This window comes from Oncorhynchus gorbuscha, linkage group LG15 (assembly GCF_021184085.1).
Source record: "Oncorhynchus gorbuscha isolate QuinsamMale2020 ecotype Even-year linkage group LG15, OgorEven_v1.0, whole genome shotgun sequence".
Classification (NCBI taxonomy): Eukaryota; Metazoa; Chordata; class Actinopteri; order Salmoniformes; family Salmonidae; genus Oncorhynchus; species Oncorhynchus gorbuscha.
The window spans coordinates 65,736,640-65,755,391 of NC_060187.1; the positions used below are offsets into that span (position 1 = coordinate 65,736,640).

Genomic DNA, 18,752 nt, shown 5'->3' on the forward strand with positions numbered 1-18,752 from the left:
CCTGAAAATAGCTGTGCAGCAAAGCTCCCCATCCAACCTGACATAGCTTGAGAGTATCTTCAGAGAAGAATAGGATAAACTCCCCAAATACAGGTGTGCCAAGACTGTAGCGTCATACCCAAGAAGACTGAAGATTGTAATCACTTCCAAAGGTGCTTCAACAAAGTACTGAGTAAAGGGTCTGAATAATGTAAATGTATATTTCATTGAAAAAAAAAGTTTTTCTACATTTGCAAAAATTTCTAAAAACCTGTTTCTGCTTTGCCATTATGGGGTATTGTGTGTAGGTTGATGAGGGGGGGGGGGGCAATTTAATACATTTAAGAAGAATTAGTAAGAATTATAATGAAATTCATCACGTACTTGTCGGTAGTTGAGAATCTTGCACTATCAAAAACAAAAAGAACAGCACAAGCTTGCAGATGGATGTCCCTACCAAATCAGAAGATCCACCCAGAACATGTTTTATACACACATTGGAAAAACAAATGCTCAATTGATTATTTCCCAGATTGACAAAATTTACATTTCTCAACAATATTTCAAATATATTTACAAATACTTTCGGTGGACGACTAACACCCGTGAGTTAATTATATAGTGTCCTCTATCTATCTCTATGACTGGTACCCATTAGCTGTCAGTGGAATATTATGACGTAGTTTCCGGTATTACACCCGACTCACCAAAAATAACTGTCGAACTGGGAAGGAGCAGTCAAAAGGGGTCGAAAATACTCAAATAATCTAAAGTAAGTTAACGTTGTGTATGAATAAACCTCTTGTCCCCGATACTGTCACGTCGTTCGTATTATCAAGAGAAGTAGCAAACCAGCATTTCACGATATGCTAACGTAATGTTAGCTTGGCTAATAGGTAGCTAGCTAACTAGCAACACTAATCTCTGGAGCTTTGATAGCACAGCACTCGTAAAACGAACGTATATTTGTCAGATATGTTAACATAATACAATTACTTTCTACATGGACTAGTTTTGGTGGTTAGTGTAAACAATAAACAAGTAGGTCGCTAACTAGTATCTGGCTGGATGGCTCGTTTTGACGGCTGTATGACGCAACGCGACAGGTGTTCTGAAGACTGGAATGTCTCCCCCTGAATTGTTGCTAGCTAGGTCAGGGGTGTCAGAGAGCTAGTGTCTGTGTTTATGTTTATCCGCGACTTGTCTGTTGAATATAGTCATGCTGACTACGCTCTTGAGCACTAATATTTTCTTCAACTGGCCATACATAGGAGTACATAGTAATCATCAGGACTGGCTGTGTCTCACTCATTGATTACATTATAAAAGCATTTAAAAGTATTAGCTAGCTAGCCAATATCCCTTTTTTAATGATAAATTAACATAAACAATTCCAGAGACTGTCAATCTCTGCATGTCAATACATTTGAGTAGCCTAGTTAGTACCACAACATTTAACATTACATTTAAGTCATTTAGCAGACGCTCTTATCCAGAGCGATTTACAAATTGGTGCATTCACCTTATGACATCAACACGTAAGGACATTCAAAACGTTCAGATTCATAACTGTTTGAGAATCATTGTCTTAATCACTTTCTCTATTTGACAGAACCCCAAGAAACATAGTTGCTTCACTCTCCACCAGGATTACATCGTGATTGGACACCATCTCCCTGCCAATGACCGCTCTTTAGAGAGAAAATACCCTGTCCACCACAGTCATTGGCTGAGCTGGACTTGAGATCACAATGATTAAGAGGATCTGAAGGAGTCTTCCTCCTCAGGTGTAGGAGGTGAGCCCTGTCCTTTCCCATCCCCTTGACACACCCATTAATATGAACCATGGACCCAGGAGCAGTTGACAGTCCCGTCACCTTAGTCATCAAGGCCCCCAACCAGAAGTATGACGACCAGACAATAAACTGTTTTCTCAACTGGACGGTAGAGAAACTGAAGAGTCACATCTCGAATGTGTACCCAAGCAAGCCGGTGAGTTGGTACTGCCATTTTTTGGTTTCCTCATCCCCACCATTCCATTAACTAAGGGGAGTGGATAGGACGGGGGAACCGTCCGCCTGGAGAGCTACTGGGTGTGCAGGCTTTTGCTCCAGCTCAGCTCTAGGTCTAACTCTCAAAGGAGTAACCACAGTAAAAGTATCTGCAAAATATACTGAACAAAACTATAAACGCAACAATTTCAAATATTTTACTGAGTTGCAGTTCATATATTCAGTCAATTGAAATAAATGAATTAGACCCTAATCTATGGATTTTACATGACTGTAATACAGATACCTTAAAAGAAAAGTAGGGTGTGGATCAGAAAACTAGTCAGTATCTGGTGATACCACCATTTTCCTCATGCAGGTCGACACATCTCCTTTGCATAGAGTTGATCAGGCCGTTGATTATGGCCTGTGGAATGTTGTCCATCTCCTCTTCAATGGCTGTGCAAAGTTGCTGGATATTGGTGGGAACTGGAACATGCAATAATACATGTCGATCCAGAGCATCTCAAACACTATTACTGACTACAAAGGGAAACCCAGACGCAGCTGCCCAGTGATGTGTGCCTACCAGACAAGCTAAATGCCTTTTATGTTTGCTTCGAGGCAAGCAACACTGAAGCATGCACGAGAGCACCAGCTGTTTTGGATGACTGTGTGATAACGCTCTCGGTAGCTGATTTGAACAAAACCTTTCAACAGGTCAACGGACCCACTGTCAAGTGTCTTCACTAGAGGTCGACCGATTTATGATTTTTCAGCGCCGATACCGATTTATTGGAGGACCAAAAAAACAGCCGATACCGATTAACCGGACAATTTTTATTTTATTTGTAATAATGACAATTACAACAATACTGAATGAACACGTGTTTTTACTTAATATAATACATCAATAAAATCAATGTAGCCCCAAATAAATAATGAAACGTGTTCAATTTGGTTTAAATAATGCAAAAACAAAGTGTTGGAGAAGAAAGTAAAAGTGCCATGTAAGAAAGCTAACGTTTAAGTTCCTTGCTCAGAACATGAGAACATAATGAAAGCTGGTGGTTCCTTTTAACATGAGTCTTCAATATTCCCTGGTAAAAAGTTTTAGGTTGTAGTTATTATAGGACTATTTCCCTCTATACCATTTGTATTTCATTAACCTTTGACTATTGGATGTTCTTATAGGCACTTTAGTATTGCCAGTGTAACAGTATAGCTTCCGTCCCTCTCCTCGCCCCTACCTGGGCTCGAAACAGGAACACATCGACAACAGCCACCCTCGAAGCAGCGTTACGCATGCAGAGCAAGGGAAAACGACCACAGGCTCAGAGCGAGTGACGTTTGAAACGCTATAAGCGCGCGCTAACTAGCTAGCCATTTCACTTCGGTTACACCAGCCTCATCTCGGGAGTTGATAGGCTTGAAATCATAAACAGCGCAATGCTTGACGCACAACGAAGAGCTGCTGGTAAAACGCACGAAAGTGCTGTTTGAATGAATGTTTACACTCCTGCTTCTGCCTACCACCGCTCAGTCAGATACTTAGATACTTGTATGCTCAGTCAGATTATATGCAACGCAGGACACGCTAGATAATATCTAGTAATATCATCAACCATGTGTAGTTAACTAGTGATTATGATTGATTGATTGTTTTTATAAGATACGTTTAATGCTAGCTAGCAACTTACCTTGTCTTACTGCATTCACGTAACAGGCAGTCTCCTTGTGGAGTGCACAAGGACAAGTTCACTTTAAGGTTGCAAGATTATCCCCCAAGCTGACAAGAGGAAAATCTGTCGTTCTGCCCCTGAACGAGGCAGTTAACCCACCGTTCCTAGGCCGTCATTGAAAATAAGAATATGTTTTAACTGACTTACCTAGTTAAATAAAGGTGTAAAAAAACGTTGTTAACTTGAAATCGGCCCTAATTAATCGGCCATTCTGATTAATCGGTCAACCTCTAGTCTTCACTCACATTTTCAGCATCTCCCTGAAGGAGTCTGTAATATCTACATGTTTCAAGTAGACCACCATAGTCCCTGTGCCCAAGGAAACAAAGGTTACCTGCCTAAATGATTACCGCCCCCTGGCACTCGCACTGGTAGCCATGAGGTGCTTTGAAAGGTTTTTCATGGCTCACATCAACAGCATCCTCCCGGACACCCTAGACCCACTCCAATTGGCATACCGCCCCAACAGATCCACAGATGACACAATCGCACTCCACACCGCCCTTTCTCACCTGGACAAAATGAACACCTATGTGAGAATGCTGTTCATCGACTACAAGTCAGCGTTCAACACCATAGTGCCCACGAAGCTCATCACTAAGCTAAGGATCCTGGGACTAAACACCTCCCTCTGCTACTGGTTCTTGGACTTCCTGACGGGCTGCCCCCAGGTGGTAAGAGTAGGCACTAACGCGTTTGCCACGCTGATCCTTAACACTGGGGCCCCTCAGGAGTGTGGACTTAGTCCCGTCCTGTATTCTCTGTTCACCCATGACTGCGTGGCCAAACACGATCCAACACCACCATTAATTTTCCTGATGACACAACAGTGGTAGGCCTGATCACCGACAACGATGAGACGGCCTATAGGGAGGAGGTCAGAGAACTGGCAGTGTGGTGCCAGGACAACAACCTCTCCCTCAATGTGAGCAAGACGAAGGAGCTGATCATGGACTACAGGAAAAGGTGGGCCAAACAGGCCCCCATTAGTGGAGCGCGTTGAGAGTTTCAAGTTCCTTGGTGTCCACATCACCAATGAACTATCATGGTCCAAACATACCAAGACAGTCGTGAAGAGAGTACGACAAAACCTTTTCCCCCTCAGGAGACTGAAAAGATTTGGCATGGGCCCCCAGATCCTCAAAAGGTTTGACAGCTGCACCATCAATAGTTGCATCACTGCCTGGTATGGCAACTGCTCGGCATCTGACCGTGAGGAGTTACAGAGGGTTGTGCAAACGGCCCAGTACATCACTGGGGCTAAACTTCCTGCCATCCAGGACCTATAAATAGGCAGTGTCAGAGGAAAGCCCATAAAATTGTCAGACTTCAGTCACCCAAGTTGTAGACTGTTTTCTCTGCTGCCGCACGGCAAGTGGTACCGGAGCGCCAAGTCTAGGACCAAAAGGCTCCTCAAAAGCTTCTACGCCCAAGCCATTAGACTGTTGAAAAATTCATAAAAATCGCCACCAGATAATTTACATTGACCCCCCCACCCCTTGTACACTGCTGCTACTCGCTGCTTGTTTGTTACCTATGCATAGTTACTAAGCCCCACCTACAGTTGAAGTCGGAAGTTTACTTACACTTAGGTTGGAGTCATTAAAACTAATTTTTCAACCACTCCACAAATGTCTTGTTAACGAACTATAGTTTTGGCAAGTAGGTTAGGACATCTACTTTGTGTATGACACGAGTACATTTTCCAACAATTGTTTACAGACCGATTATTTCATTATAATTTACTGTATCACAATTACAGTGGGTCAGAAGTTTACATACACTAAGTTGGCTGTGTAAGTCGCTCTGGATAAGAGCGTCTGCTAAATGACTTAAATGTAATGTTTAAATGCTGTGCCTTTAAACAGCTTGGAAAATTCCAGAAAATTATGTCATGGCTTTAGAAGCTTCTGATAGGCGAATTGACACAATTTGAGTCAATTGGAGGTGTACCTGTGGATGTATTTCAAGGCCCCTTTGCTTGACATCATGGGAAAATAAAAAGAAATCAGCCAAGACGTCAGAGAATAAATTGTAGACCTCCACAAGTCTGGTTCATCCTTGGGAGCAATTTCCTAACGCCTGAAGGTAACACGTTCATATGTACAAACAACAGCACGCAAGTATAAACACCATGGGACCACGCAGCCATCATTACCACTCAGGAAAGAGACTCGTTCTGTCTCCTAGAGATAAACGTACTTTGGTGCGAAAAGTGCAAATCAATCCCAGAACAACGGCAAAGGACCTTGTGAAGATGCTGGAGGAAACAGGTACAAAAGTATCTATATCCACAGTAAAACGAGTCCTATATCGACATAACCTGAAAGGCCACTCAGCAAGGAAGAAGCCACTGCTCCAAAACCGCCATACAAGAAGCCAGACTATGGTTTGCAACAGCACATGAGGACAAAGCTCGTACTTTTTAGAGAAATGTCCTCTGGTCTGATGAAACAAAAATGGAACTCTTTGGCCATAATGACCATCATAATGACCAAGCCAAAGAACACCATCCCAACCGGGAAACACGGGGGTGGCAGCATCATGTTGTTAGGGGTGCTTTGCTGCAGGTAAGATGGCATCATGAGGAGGGAGAATGATGTGGGTATATTGAAGCAACATCTCAAGACATCAGTCAGGAAGTTAAAGCTTACACTGGCAATGGCTCTGGTGGACATTCCTGCAGCCAGCATTCCAATTGCAAGCTCCTTCATAACTTAAGACATCTGTGGCATTGTGTTGTGTAACAACTGCACATTTTAGAGTGGCCTTATGAAACATTTCTGCAACCTTTTATTTCAGCTCCTGAAACATGGGTCAAACACTTTACATGTTGCGTTTTATATTTTTGTTCAATATAGTTTTGAAGTAGACTTGTCCAGAATTTGAGTAAGAAACAAGCCCTGATTTTTCATGTTATACACTTGTGAGGTAATTGCAATTGCGTTGTTCATCTTAGCATTTTCTATAACCAGAGGAAGCTGTAGACACTCTTAATTGTTTCCTAGCTGAGCTCCATAAACTGAAAGATGTGACAGCTGTTGAGTAAATCTCAAAACTGGACATCCACCTGGGAAAGCAGAACAAAACTGTGTAACCACAGCAACCAACCAAGCATCCTAAATGAAGGGATTAGTTAAGGGATATTATCTTAATAGTTCATTTGTCAGGTTTTCCAAAATGAATGACACATTGGGTTCTCTGCCACGTTGTTTATCTGTGAGCACTATCTTGCTGCGTCTTGACCACCAAAACAAAACCCAACTATATTCCTTCTGAGCATAGACTATGTTTTGGGGATTTGAAATGCTTGCTTTTACATGTATGTAGGTCTACATTTACATGTAATACCTGTCAAAGGTTTGGACACCTACTCATTCAAGGGTTTTTATTTGAACTATTTTCTACATTGTAGAATAATAGTGAAGACATCAAAACTATGAATGAATACTTATGGAATCATGTAGTAACCAAAAAGGTGTTAAGCAAATCAAAATATACTTGAGGTTCTTCAAAGTAGCCACCTTTTGCCTTGATGACAGCTTTGTATGCTCTTGGCATTGTCTCAACCAGCTTCATGAGGTAGTCATCTGGAATGTATCTCATAAGAACCGCCACAGGAAAGGAAGACCCAGATTTACCTCTGCTGCAGAGGATACATTCATTGGAGTTAACTGCACCTCAGATTGCAGCCCAAATAAATGCTTCACAGAGTTCAAGTAACAGACACATCTCAAAATCAACTGTTCAGAGGAGACTGCGTGAATCAGGCCTTCGTGGTTAAATTGCTGCAAAGAAACCACTACTAAAGGACCCCAATAAGAAGACTTGCTTGGGCCAAGAAACACGAGCAATGGACATTAGAACGGTCTAATGAGTCCAAATTTGAGATTTTTGCTTCCAACCGCTGTGTCTTTGTGAGATGCAGAGTAGGTGAACGGATGATCTCCGCACGTGTGGTTCCCACCGTGAAGCGAGGAGGTGTGATGGTGTGGGGGGTGCTTTGCTGTTGACACTGTTGGTGATTTATTTAAAATTCAAGGCACACTAACCAGCACGGCTACCGCAGCATTCTGCAGTGATTCGCCATCCCATCTGGTTTGAACCTAGTCCCGCTAACATTTGTTTTTCAACAGGACAATGACCCAAAACACACCTCCAGGCTGTGTAAGGACTATTTGACCAAGAAGGAGAGTGATGATTCTGCATCAGATGACCTGGCCTCCACAATCACCAGACCTCAACCCAATTGTGGTGGTTTGGGATAAGTTGGACCGCAGAGTGAAGGAAAAGCAGCCAACAAGTGCTCAGCATATGTGGGAACTCCTTCAAATTTTACTAGTCATATGCGCCGAATACAGCCAGTTTAGACCTTACTGTGAAATGCTTACTTACGAGCCCCTAACTGACAGTTTAGTTTAAAAAAAATATGGATAAGAATAAGAGATAAAAGTAACAGGTAATTAGAGGAGCAGTAAAAAATAACAATATATACAAGGGGGTGCCGGTACAGAGTCAATGTGTGGGGCACTGGTTAGTTGAGGTAGTATGTACATGTAGGTAGAGTTAATTAAAGTGACAATGCATAGATGACAACAGAAAGTGTCAGTGGAGGGGAGGGGGGCAATGTGAATAGAATAGTCTGTAGTATTCCCAGGTGGATGTCCAATAGTATTCCTCATGAAGCTGGTTGAGAGAATGCCAATAGTATGCAAAGCTGTCATCAAAGCAAAGGGTGGCTACTTTGAAGGATCTCAAATATAAAATGTATTTTGATTTGTTTAACCCTTTTTTGGTTACTATATGATTCCATATGTGTTATTTCATAGTTTTGATGTCTACACTATTATTCTACAATGTAGAAAATAGTAAAAAATAAAAACCCTTGAATGAGTTGGTGTCCCAACTTTTGACTGGTACTGTACATCATGTGAAATAATTCTGTACGGTGTTGTCTTGTGACGCTGCAGGTATGTGTTGAAGTGTGTAATCTACCCTCATCTAATGTAATCTAATCTGAAAATGCTTAGCCTCTCTGGAACACAAGCTAGGTTTCCATCCAATTGGTGCCAGATTTTCATGCAAATATTCTAAAATCTACATAAAAACAATGCACATGTTTTCCAACCAGAGATATTACTGATGTCATGTTCTGTCACTGTATCGGATCAATCAAACATTTAGGTCTATGGTTGCAATAGTGCTTCTGTATTAATAAACGTAATATTGCCCTACCACCTTGTTGATATACTTTCAGCGCCATTGTTCTTGCATGTAACATTTTCCATAATTTTTGCATTTAGGGCTTATCAACCCAAACTGTGATTTTTTTATTTTTTATTTTTATGATCTAGTAGCATATTCTGCAACAGGCTTTCTCAGAATGACAGTTGTGTTGTTTTAGTCATCCAAGGATCAGCGGCTGGTATACTCGGGCCATCTCCTCCAGGACCACCTGCAACTGAGGGATGTCCTCAGGAAGGTAAAGACCACCCTCGACCTTGTCTCTGTTTTTCTGCTGTGGCATATGGTCGAGAGGTTTGAAGTATGGTGGACTAACACTATATCTGAAATGTTAGAATTGGTATGCAATATCACAGAAACCTCACTCAACATAACAGGCAACTGACTGCTGAGCCGTTATTGAATAGGGCCCACCCCCTTGTGTGTCTGAGAGAGAGGGTGAACGTGAGGCAGAGACTGTGACAGTATAACAATAGCTGATTCGATGTAGTAAGCAACATTGGTGAGGTTGGCTTTGTCCCTGAATTCTAGCCTGTTCCCTGAAATTCCTCCCTCCCTCGCTCTCGCTCGCTCTCACTCTCACGTCCTCCAATCACCAAAACAGAATCAAATGATTAATTATGCCCTTCTCCTTTTCCCCCACATCCAACCCTCTATTTCTGCCTACAGCAGGAGGGTTATCACATGATGCACTTGGTGTGTGCCTCCCGTAGCCCACCAACCTCGCCCACGCCCCACTGCTCCACCCCCAACTCGGTGACCTCTGACCCCAGCTCCAGCTCTGGGGTACGTCTAATGGTGTGGAGTCATTCTGTGGAGCTCAACAATTCAATCAGATAGAAATTAAATGCCTAGAACACATAACAGAAAGCTCTGTCATTTGGAATGGAGAGTGGGGTGTGGTCTATACATTACATTTCTACTCTGTGACTTGGAACGTATCCGTTTGGTGTCTTTGCGGTAGGGCTGGGCGACATGACCCAAATATATCACAATATTTTTCAAATTTCTTGCGGTATTTGAGTTTTTTAACATTACAAGTTCTAAATATGCTTTATTTGTAGTGCATGACCCTGGAGTGGCAACACATACATTCTAAGGGTTTTTAATAGGGCTTTGGACATTCAAGAAACTTCAACCAAAAGTTTGAATATAGTGGGCACTTTGAATCCAGTGATTGACACAATTAATGAAAAGGCGAGAGGGAGGTTATTGTGACAGGGTAGGATCCAACCGACATTACACACAGTGGCATAACACATTTAACAAACCAAACATTGAAATACCGTTATACAATGCAAAGTAAAAACCTAAGCTTGTCTGTGCATCAGTACCGGTGTGTGTGTGTATATAGTAAAATACTCTATACCGCCCAGCCCTACTTTGCAGCTGTCCTTATTCCCATAGGTGCATTGTTTTTTTAAACCTATATATTCCTTTGCTGGTTTATGATTGGTGTATGTCTTGTCACTCAGAGTTCAGACAGTGCTGGCTCCACCCCCCAGGCCACAACACCAAATCAGGACGGTCAGTCCGCTGCCTCAGTAGCAGGAAGTTATGATGGACTAAGGCATCGTGGAGGCTTCCCCCAATTTACCCCTCAAAATCCTACCTCTACTGGTATAATGCAATGGTAAGCACTGTTCTCGTGTATTAGGATCAATTCTAGTTCCGTTTCTACCTAGTCAGGAAAATAAGTGAAATTCAATTTCAAAAAATGGTGGGAATAATGCAGAAAATATTGTGTGCGCATGATTTTTGATTGCATGTGTTACTGTTTTTCCTCCATAGGCCAGATGGGACGCAGGTCCCAGTACAGGGGGGGTATGGCTGCAGGTGTGCCCCCCCACCCCATGTACATGCCCATGCAGGTCCTCTGGTGGCAGCAAATGTATGCACGCCACTACTACATGCAATAGTAAGTCAGTCGTCTGCATTTAGAGCCCAATCCTAACAACCCATAAGGACCACATACATTTCTGTTGGAATGAGTTATATTCACTGGCTTCTATCCGCTAATACTTATTTATGTCTTTCTTTCTCTCCCTCTTCCAGTCAAGCAGCAGTGGCAGCCTCACAGCCCCCCTCCACCCCTCCCTCCTCCCCCAGTCCCACCCACTCCCCCCCAACCCGCACAGCCCAATGAAGCTCCACCTCCCCTGGGACCTAACCCCATTCAAGAGGACAGGGCGGCCAATCCCAATATCCAGATGAATGCCCAGGGCGGGGCTGTGCTAAATGAGGATGAACTGAACCGGGATTGGCTGGACTGGATGTACGCGGTCTCCCGCGCTGCCATCTTGCTCAGCATTGTGTATTTCTACTCCTCCTTTGGCCGCTTCGTCATGGTGATAGGCGCCATGCTGCTCGTCTTTTTGTGAGTTCTCTTCTGTACACTATCAGTTTGACATTAAAATGGATACTTTTGAAGGACCCTGTTTACTTTATACAGTGGGCTCCAAAATGACTGGCAACCCTGACTGGCAATGCACAAACAATACTTGAAAAAATATAAACAATATAATTATAGAGAAACTCAAAACACCAACTTGTGAGAAATGCTCTACTTTATTAATATTTCAATGGAACCCACCAAAGTAATTTATTGATTTAATAAATGAGGTAATGCAATATCCCTTTTGTCATCCAACACTATGAAAAAAACAAAAGAACTGGCAGTTCAAAAGAGACAGATGGTCATAGACCTTCATAAAGCAAACCAATGTGTATTTGTCACGTGCACTGAATACAACCTTACAGTGATATGCTTACTTACAGGCCCTAACCAACAGTACAATTTTTAAGTAAAAAAATAGGTATTAGGTGAACAATAGATAAGTAAAGAAATAAAAAACCACAGTAAAAAGGTCAGTTGCTATATACAGTAGCGAGGCTATAACAGTAGCGAGGCTATATACAGGCACCGGTTAGTCAGGCTAATTGAGGTAATACAGTGGGGCAAAAAAGTATTTAGTCAGCCATCAATTGTGCAAGTTCTCCCACTTAAAAAGATGAGAGGCCTGTAATTTTCATCATAGGTACACTTCAACTATGACAGACAAAATGAGGGGGAAAAAATCCAGAAAATCACATTGTAGGGTTTTTAATGAATTTATTTGCAAATTATGGTGAAAATAAGTATTTGGTCAATAGCAAAAGTTAATCTCAATACTTTGTTATATACCCTTTGTTGGCAATGACAGAGGTCAAACATTTTCTAGAAGTCTTCACAAGGTTTTCACACACTGTTGCTGGTATTTTGGGCCATTCCTCCATGCAGATCTCCTCTAGAGCAGTGATATTTTGGGGCTGTTGCTGGGCAACACGGACTTTCAACTCCCTCCAAAGATTTTCTATGGGGTTGAGATCTGGAGACTGGCTAGGCCACTCCAGGACCTTGAAATGCTTCTTACGAAGCCACTCCTTCGTTGCCCGGGCAGTGTGTTTGGGATCATTGTCATGCTGAAAGACCCAGCCACGTTTCATCTTCAATGCCCTTGCTGATGGAAGGAGGTTTTCACTCAAAATCTCACAATACATGGCCCCATTCATTCTTTCCTTTACACGGATCAGTCGTCCTGGTCCCTTTGCAGAAAAACAGCCCCAAAGCATGATGTTTTCACCCCCATGCTCCACAGTAGGTATGGTGTTCTTTGGATGCAACTCAGTATTCTGTGTCCTCCAAACACGACGAGTTGAGTTTTTACCAAAAAGTTATATTTTGGTTTCATCTGACCATATGACATTCTCCCAATCTTCTTCTGGATGATCCAAATGCTCTCTAGCAAACTTCAAACGGGCCTGGACATGTACTGGCTTAAGCAGGGGGGACACGTCTGGCACTGCAGGATTTGAGTCCCTGGCGGCGTAGTGTGTTACTGATTGTAGGCTTTGTTACTTTGGTCCCAGCTTTCTGCAGGTCATTCACTAGGTCCCCCCGTGTGGTTCTGGGATTTTTGCTCACCGTTCTTGTGATCATTTTGACCCCACGGGGTGAGATCTTGCGTGGAGCCCCAGATCGAGGGAGATTATCAATGGTCTTGTATGTCTTCCATTTCCTAATAATTGCTCCCACAGTTGATTTCTTCAAACCAAGCTGCTTACCTATTGCAGATTCAGTCTTCCCAGCCTGGTGCAGGTCTACAATTTTGTTTCTGGTGTCCTTTGACAGCTCTTTGGTCTTGGCCATAGTGGTGTGTGACTGTTTGAGGTTGTGAACAGGTGTCTTTTATACTGATAACAAGTTCAAACAGGTGCCATTAATACAGGTAACGAGTGGAGGACAGAGGAGCCTCTTAAAGAAGAAGTTACAGGTCTGTGAGAGCCAGAAATCTTGCTTGTTTGTAGGTGACCAAATACATATTTTCCACCATAATTTGCAAATAAATTAATTAAAAATCCTACGATGTGATTTTCTGGATTTTTTCCCCTCATTTTGTCTGTCATAGTTGAAGTGAATCTATGATGAAAAGTACAGGCCTCTAATCTTTTTAAGTGGGAGAACTTGCACAATTGGTGGCTGACTAAATACTTTTTTGCCCCACCGTATGTACATATAGGTATAGTTACAGTGACTATGCATAGATAATAAACAGAGTAGTAGCAGCAGCGTAAAAGAGGGGGTGGCGGGACACAATGGAAATAGTCCGGGTAGCCATTTTATTGCCTGTTCAGGAGTCTTATGGCTTGGGGGTAGAAGCTGTTGAGAAGCCTTTTGATCCTAGACTTGACGGTCCAGTACCGCTTGCCAAGCGGTAGTAGAGAGAACAGTTTATGATTAGGGTGGCTGGGGTCTTTGTCAATTTTTAGGGCCTTCCTCTGACACCGCCTGTTGTAGAGGTCCTGGATGGCAGAAAGCTTGGCCCCAGTGATGTACTGGGCACTACGCATTACCCTCTGTAGTGCCTTGCGGTCGTAGGCCGAGCAGTTGCCGTACCAGGCAGTGATGCAACCAGTCAGGATGCTCTCGATGTTGCACCTGTAGAATCTTTTGAGGATCTGAGGACCCATGCCAAATCTTTTTAGTTTTCTGAGGGGGAATAGGCTTTGTCGTGCCCTCTTCACGACGGTCTTGGTCTGTTTGGACCATTCTAGTTTGTTGGTGATGTGGACACCAAGGAACATGAAGCTCAATCCTCATTTTCTTGTAGTCCTCAATCATTTCCTTTGTCTTGATTACGTTGAGGGATAGGTTGTTATTGTGGCACCACCCGGCCAGGTGTCCGACCTTCTCCCTATAGGCTGTCTTGTCGTTGTGTCGTCTGCAAAGTTATTGATGGTGTTGGAGTCATGCTTGGCCACGCAGTCGTGTGTGAACAGGGAGTACAGGAGGGGACTGAGCACGCACCCCTGAGGGGCCTCTGTGTTGAGGATCAACGTGGCGGATGTGTTGTTACCTACCCTTACCACCTGGGGGTGGCCCGTCAGGGAGTCCAGGATCCAGTTGCAGAGGAAGGTGATTAGTCCCAGGATCTTTAGCTTAGTGATGAGCTTTGAATCTGTTAATGGCTACAAGAAGGTCCACAAACAATTGAATATACAACTGAGCACTGTCAGGGCAATTATTAAACAATTCAAAAGATATGGAACAGTTGAAAACCTCATGGGTAGAGGACGCAAATGCATTTTACCCCCCAAGATAGGGAGGAGGATGGTGAGAGAAGCAACAAAATCCCCAAGAATTACTGTGAAATAATTGCAGGCCTTGGTGGCGTCTTTGGGTCACCAGGTTTCAAAAAGCACCATCAGCCGCCACCTCCACAACCACAGCCTCTTTGGAAGGGTTGCCATAAGAAAGCCCTTTCTGACCCCAAGAGACACAGACTCAAGTGCTTGGAGCCAAACATAATTTAAATTATGACTGGAAGAAGGTGCTCTGGTCAGATGAGACGAAAATTTAAGGTTTTGGTGTCGAAACAGAGATGCATACAAGGAGAGGCACCTCGTACGTTGAAATATGGTGGTGGGTCAGTGATGTTTTGGGGCTGTTTTAATTCCAGAGGTTAAGATTGATGGCATAATGAATTCCACCAAGAATCGGGCAACTTTGGCTGACATTCTGGTTGCCTCTGCCAGAAGGCTTGGACTTGGCCGTAGGTGGACTTTCCAACAAGACAGTGGCCCAAAACATACCTCAAGATCCACCCAAATGCTTCTGTGACAGCAAAATCAATGTTCTGCCATGGCCATCTCAGTCGCCGGACCTCAATCCAATCCAAAACCTGTGGGCTGAGTTGAAGAGGGCAGTTGATAAGTGCAAACCCAAGAATGTGAAGGATCTTGAAAGGATCTGCATAGAGGAATGGTCCAAAATCCCTCCAAATGTGTTCCTTAACCTTGTCAAACATTACAGGAAAAGACCATGCTGTTATCCTTGCCAGAGGTGGATGCACTAAGTACTAAATGAGGAGTGCCAATATTTATGAAACCTTGATTTTGGTTAAATGTATGTGTTAAATAATTGTATGATTTTGGTGGGTTCCATTAAAACATGAATAAAGTACAGTATTTCTCACATGTTGGTATTTTGAGTTTCTCTATAATTATACTGTTTATATTTGTTCAAGTATTGTTTGTGCATTATCAGTCAGGGGTGACAGTAATTTTGGAGCCCACTGTGTCTGTGTGTGAGATACTAATTTTGTGGTGTTAACTAGGCACAGGGCTGGTTGGTTCCCCTTTAGGCCAGAGCTGCAGAACCCCGGAGGAGAAGGAGCGGGGTTAGCTCATCAGGACGAGGCAGAGAGACACCAGGACATCCAGGAGATGGTAGGTGCTCCTTGTTTAAGATGGACTCCATCTCTGTCTGTGTGGTTATGTTTTTCTGTCTGATCGGTCTGTCTGTGTGGTTGTTTTTCTGTCTGTGTCCAAGCTGCTCCTTTCTCTCTGCCACATTCTCTCTCCGTCTCTGCTTTTTAAACCGATGGTCCTTCTCTTATTCTCTCTCATTTTCTCGTCCTGTTTCTCTCCATCTCAGGAGCGGATGATGGATGAAGGGCTGGAGGATGAGGAGGGCGACAGTGGAGAGGAAGGCCCAGAGGACCCGGCAGCTCCCGCTGCCCCCCGCCACCACGGCTTCCTGGCCTCCACCTGGTCCTTCATCAGCACCTTCTTCACCTCTCTCATCCCAGAGGGACCCCCCCACCCCGCCAACTAAATCAGGGAGGGATACCCCCCCAGTAACAACCTCCCATGCTGCCAACTACCAGACTGTAAAAAGTGCTGCAGTGTGGGGGAAGTCTTGAATAAATCAATGAGCATTGAACAAACTAACATGTTATGCCATGTTAAACAAGCTAACAATACTTTATATTACAGAGGCTTCTCTGATTTCATCATACAAACCGGTACACACACACACTTTTACCTTTGATCATGTCTGCTCATTCAGATTTTGGTGGCATTGAAAGGCCTCGAAAGGTCATCCATTGTAAGCAGTGATACAGCCATTGCATTTATCGTTTTGGTTTTGGAGAATAGTTAAGGACATACACACCTAAATGTGTATGAATATTGCAATGACTCTAGCACATTGATTCTCTGTGTATATGAGCATTATCTATTTACATATGAATATATACATCTTAATTCCTGACAATGCGTTTTTGAATAAAAGCCTTGTGGTTTCGTGTGTGTGTGTGAACTGTCTTCTATGATTGGTTCAATTGAAGGGCAAGTGAGATGTTCTCTATTTGAGCTACTTTATTAAGTGGAAGTTCATGCTCTTTTTCATCTGGTGCAGTTGACGTAGTGGAATTGAATCATCTGTTCAAAGCCCTGTAACCATAGATATCCTATAATGAGTAGTCTATGCATGATACAGCTTAGATAACTCAGGCATTCTACTTCATCCTTCAAGATGGCTGCTTGATGACTACTCAAATCAAGTTTATTGGTCGCGTACACAGGTTTGCAGATGTTATCGCAGGTGCAGAGAAATGCTTGTATTTCTTGCTCCAACAGTGCAGTAATAACTAGTAATAAACTTCATACCCAATGGGCACTATGATGTTAAAGTAGAGGAGCAGCAGCAGGAGGAACGTGAGAACCTATGGCATGATGGTGGTTACTTCAACCTAGAATCGCTAACAGATTCTGAGGCCTTTTTTGAGACCACCACCTGGGTCTCTGGAAGCTGAAGAAACCTCTAGCCACAGTGCACTACTTTTGTGAATATAAATTATTATTCAATTCTACTTTTTCAGGGGGTGCAGCAGCAGCACCACTACTTCCCGTGACTGCTTGTGACATGTTTTCTAAATTCTGAGGGTGATAGTTGATCATCTTTCCAGACAACAAATGACACTTTTGGAGTTATTACATTTTGTGACAGGTAGGCTTTTTAAAGTTTTGATTGTGTTAGTGCATTTTGCAAGAGAAATGTGTTGTTTCTCTCAACTAATATGAGACGGATACATTTCTATAGGCAATGTTGGTCATCTCCAAATCAAACAACTTCGATCCACACTCCCGTCTGTAGCCATGTCGTCATCCCAGAAACCCTAGACCCACTTCAATTTGCATACCGCCCCAACAGATCCACAGATGATGCAGTCACTATTGCACTCCACACTGCCCTTTCCCACCTGGACAAAAGGAACACCTATGTGAGAATGCTGTTCATTGACTACAGCTCAGCTTTCAACACCATAGTGCCCTCAAAGCTCATCAATAAGCTAAGGACCCTGGGACTAAACACCTCCCTCTGCAACTGGATCCTGGACTTCCTGATGGGCCGTCCCCAGGTGGTAAGGGTAGGTAACAACACATCTGCCACGCTGAGCCTCAACACAGAGGCCCCTCAGGGGTGCGTGCTCAGCCCCCTCCTGTACTCCCTGTTCACTCATGACTGCACGGCCAGGCGTGACTCTAACACCGTCATTAAATTTGCCGATGACACAACAGTGGTAGGCCTGATCACCGACAACAATGAGACAGCCTATAGGGAGGTCAGAGACCTGACCGTGTGGTGCAAGGACAACAACCTCTCCCTCAACGTGATCAAGACTACAGGAAAAGGAGGACCGAGCACGCCCCCATTCTCATCAAAGGGGCTGCAATGGAGCTGTTTGAGAGCTTCAAGTTCCTTGGTGTCCACATCACCAACAAACTAACATGGTCTAAGCACACCATGACAGTTGTGAAGCAGACACAACAAAAACTATTCCCCCTCAGGAGACTGAAAATATTTGGCATGGGTCCTCAGATCCTCAAAAAGTTCTATAGCTGCACCATTGAGAGTATTCTGAGTGGTTGCATCACTGCCTGGTATGGCAACTGCTCGGCCTCCGACTGCAAGGCGCTACAGGCGTAGTGCGAACGGCCTAGTACATCACTGGAGCCAAGCTTCCTGCCATCCAGGACCTCTATGCTAGGCTGTGTCAGAGGATGGCCCTGAAAATTGTCGAAGACTCCAGCCTCCTTAGACTGTTCTCTCTTCTACCACACAAAAAGCAGTATCGGAGCGCCAGGTCTAAGTCCAAGTGCCTTCAAACAGCTTCTACCCCCAAGCCATAAGACTCCTGAACATCTAGTCAAATGGCTACCCAGACTATTCACATTGCCCCTCCCCTCTTCACACCATTGCCACTCTCTGTTGTCATCTATGCATAGTCACTTTAATTAACACTACCTACATGTACATACTACCTCAACTAACCGGTGCCCCCCTGTATATGTTATTTTTTACTGCTCCTCTAATTACCTGTTACTTTTATCTCTTATTCTTATCCATATTTTTTTAAACTGCACTGTCAGTTAGGGGCTCGTAATTCAGCATTTCACTGTAAGGTCTACA

At 43.5% G+C, this 18,752-nt stretch overlaps 1 pseudogene; it reads left to right on the forward strand.

Annotated features, from left to right (window-relative positions):
- Window positions 1–627: 627 nt before the first annotated feature.
- LOC123997786 lies at window positions 628–16,586 on the forward strand (annotated as a pseudogene).
- The last annotated feature ends 2,166 nt before the right edge of the window (window positions 16,587–18,752 follow it).